Source organism: Zea mays, chromosome 9, assembly GCF_902167145.1.
Source record: "Zea mays cultivar B73 chromosome 9, Zm-B73-REFERENCE-NAM-5.0, whole genome shotgun sequence".
In the NCBI taxonomy this organism is placed as follows: Eukaryota; Viridiplantae; Streptophyta; class Magnoliopsida; order Poales; family Poaceae; genus Zea; species Zea mays.
Window position 1 is genome coordinate 122,173,261 of NC_050104.1, and position 3,970 is coordinate 122,177,230.

A 3,970-nucleotide genomic window follows, 5' to 3' on the forward strand; every position below is an offset into this window, starting at 1 on the left:
GAGGTCGGAAGCCTTCCTCGTCTTGACTACAATGTCATCGACGTAGGCCTCGACTGTGCGACCGATGTGTTCGCCGAACACATGGTTCATGCACCGCTGGTACGTCACGCCCGCATTCCTCAAACCGAACGGCATGGTGACATAGCAGTACATGCCGAAGGGCGTGATGAAGGAAGTCGTGAGCTGGTCGGACTCTTTCATCCGGATTTGGTGATACCCTGAGTAGGCATCGAGGAAGGACAGGGTTTCGCACCCAGCAGTGGAATCCACGATTTGATCGATGCGAGGCAGAGGGTAGGGAACCTTCGGACATGCTTTGTTGAGACCAGTGTAGTCTACACACATCCGCCATTTCCCCCCTTTCTTTCTCACAAGCACAGGGTTGGCAAGCCATTCGGGATGGAATACCTCTTTGATGAACCCTGCTGCCATTAGCTTGTGGATCTCCTCGCCTATCACTCTGCGCTTCTCCTCGTCGAATCGGCGCAGAGGCTGCCTGACGGGTCGGGCTCCGGCCCTAATATCCAGCGAGTGCTCGGCGACATCCCTCGGTATGCCGGGCATGTCCGAGGGACTCCACGCAAAGACGTCGGCGTTTGCGCGGAGAAAGTCGACGAGCACTGCTTCCTATTTGGGGTCGAGCCCGGAACCGATCCGGATATGCTTGGAGGTGTCGCCACTGGGGTCGAGAGGGACGGCCTTAACCGTCTCCTCTGGCTCGAAGTTGCCGGCATGACGCTTCACGTCTGGCACCTCTTTGGAGAGGCTCTCCAGGTCGGCGATGAGGGCCTCGGACTCGGCGAGGGCCTCGGCATACTCCACGCACTCCACGTCGCATTCGAACGCGTGTTTGTACGTGGGGCCGACGGTGATGACCCCGTTGGGGCCCGACATCTTGAGCTTCAGGTAGGTGTAGTTGGGGACGGCCATGAACTTCGCGTAGCATGGCCTCCCTAGTACCGCGTGGTAGGTTCCTCGGAACCCGACCACCTCGAACGTCAAAGTCTCCCTTCAGAAGTTGGAGGGCGTTCCGAAGCAGACGGGAAGGTCGAGTCGTCCGAGGGGCTGGACGCGCTTCCCGGGAATGATCCCGTGGAAGGGCGCAGCGCCTGCTCGGACGGAGGACAGATCGACGCGCAGGAGCCTGAGGGTCTCGGCGTAGATGATGTTGAGGCAGCTGCCCCCGTCCATCAGGACCTTGGTGAGCCTGACGTCGCCGACGATGGGGTCGACGACGAGCCGGTATTTCCCCGGGCTCAGCACGTGGTCGGGGTGGTCAGCTTGGTCGAAGGTGATGGGCTTGTCGGACCAGTCTAGGTAGACTGGCGCCGCCACCTTCACCGAGCAGACCTCCCGGCGCTCTTGCTTGCGATGCCGAGCCGAGGCATTCGCCGCATGCCCACCGTAGATCATGAAGCAGTCGCGGACCTCGGGGAACTCTCCTGCTTGGTGATCTTCCTTCTTGTCGTCGTCGCGGGCCCTGCCACCCTCTGCGGTTGGCCCGGCCCTGTGGAAGTGGCGCCGAAGCATGACGCACTCCTCGAGGGTGTGCTTGACGGGCCCCTGATGATAGGGGCACGGCTCCTTGAGCATCTTGTCGAAGAGGTTAGCACCTCCGGGGGGCTTCTGAGGGTTCTTGAACTCGGCGGTGGCGACAAGGTCCGCGTCGGCGGCGTCGCGTTTCGCTTGCGACTTCTTCCTGCCTTTCTTCTTTGCGCCGCGCGGAGTTGACGCCTCGGGAGCATCTTCCGATGGGCGGCCCTGGGGCTGTTTGTCCTTTCGGAAGATGGCCTCGACTGCCTCCTGGCCAGAGGCGAACTTGGTGGCGATGTCCATCAGCTCGCTCGCCCTGGTGGGGGTCTTGCGACCCAACTTACTCACCAGGTCGCGGCAGGTGGTGCCGGCAAGGAACGCGCCGATGACATCCGAGTCGGTGATGTTGGGCAGCTCGGTGCGCTGCTTCGAGAATCGCCGGATGTAGTCCCGAAGAGACTCTCCCGGCTGTTGCCGGCAGCTTCGGAGGTCCTAGGAATTCCCGGGACGCACGTACGTGCCCTGGAAATTGCCGGCGAAGGCTTGGATTAAGTCATCCCAGTTGGAGATCTGCCCCGGAGGCAGGTGCTCCAACCAGGCGCGAGCAGTGTCGGAGAGGAACAGGGGGAGGTTGTGGATGATGAGGTTGTCGTCGTCCGTTCCACCCAGTTGGCAGGCCAGGCGGTAGTCTGCGAGCCACAGTTCCGGTCTCGTTTCCCCCGAGTACTTTGTGATAGTAGTCGGGGGTCGGAACCGGGTCGGGAACGGCGCCCGTCGGATGGCCCGACTGAAGGCCTGCGGACCGGGTGGTTCGGACGAGGGACTCCGATCCTCCCCGCTGTCATAGCGTCCCCCACGCCTGGGGTGGTAACCTCGGCGCACCCTCTCGTCGAGGTGGGCCCGACGGTCGCGATGATGGTGCTCGTTGCCGAGGTGGCCCGGGGCCGCAGGCGCGGTATTGCGCGTGCGCCCGGTGTAGACCAAGGCTTCCCGCATGAATCGGGAAGTCGCGGCATGAGGTTCCGAGGGGTATCCCTGCCTCCGGGAGGCAGAGCTCTCGGCCCGTCGGACCGCAGCGCCTTCCAGGAGATTCTTGAGCTCTCCCTGGATTCGCCGACCCTCGGTGGTTGATGGCTCCGGCATCACGCGGAGGAGCATCGCTGCGGCTGCCAGGTTCTGACCGACCCCACTGGATGCGGGTGGCGGCCTGACCCTGATGTTGTTGGCGACGCGGTGCTGGAAACCCTGGGGCAGGTGACGTATTTCTCCGGTCGGGGGTTGGCCCGCCCATACCTGCCCGACGTCCCGGCGGATCGGCTCAAGCGCTCTTGCTCCCTCGTCGAGCCTGGCCTGCGCCCCGCGGACTTGCTCGAGCTGTGGGTCGTGACCCCTCGCCGGAACGGGGACCACAGCTAGCTCCCGCGGGATGTCAGCGCGAGGCACCGGCCTAGGGAGATCACCGTCCTCCGGCATGCCGAGATGGTTGCCTTCGGAGGGATCCCCTAGCTCGACGTGGAAACACTCGCGGCTTAGGCCGCAGTCCTCGTCGTCAAGGCTGCGGCTACCGTCGGAACAGTCGGAGAGGCAGTAGTCACATGCGGTCATAAAGTCCCGCATGGCGCTGGGGTTGCCAAATCCAGAGAAATCCCAACAGATGCTGGGATCGTCATCTTCCTCGGACCCAGAGGGCCCGTAGGTCGAGACGTCCGTCATCCGGTCCCAAGGCGACCGCATACGAAACCCCAGAGGGGTTGCACTCGCCTCAACGAGAGCGCCCGCCAAAGCAAGGTCGCTAGGCGGGTTGAGGCCGAGTCGAAATGACGTAGGATGGGAATCAGTCGGTACCTTTTGGTCGACGAGAAGCGACATAGTCACATCGGGGACTGATTGCACCGTCGTCTCAGGTACGAGGGCGACGTCCTGCAAGCTCTCCGCGAGCGCGCTGGCGTCGTCCACTTGCTCGGGATTGGTGTGTCGCGGGGGGACGGCGCTCGCCTTCGTCTCAAACGCGAGGTCGACGCCTGACGCGCCCCCCGTTGGGGCGCTGGGGACGTCGATTCGCTCGACAGCCGACGAAGCGCGGCCTCCCGCTTGGCCTTGGTTGCCCCGCCTCCTCCTCCGTTGGCGGGGGAGAGGACGGGGCGAGCTCGAATGTTGTTCTTCCACCACGCGGGGAAGATGTCGTCGATTCCGCCGCCGGCGGGCGGGTTGTCGGCCGCCATTATCGTTGTCGCGCGGCGATGGAAGGAGTATCATGTCGTAGCTGCCGTCGAAGGACATGAACTCAAGACTCCCGAAACGAAGCACCGTCCCGGGCCGGAGAGGTTGCTGGAGACTGCCCATCTGGAGCTTGACGGGAAGCTGTTCGTCAACACGCAGCAGGCCCCTACCTGGCGCGCCAACTGTCGGCGTTTCGAGACCGGGGGGTCCCTAAGCC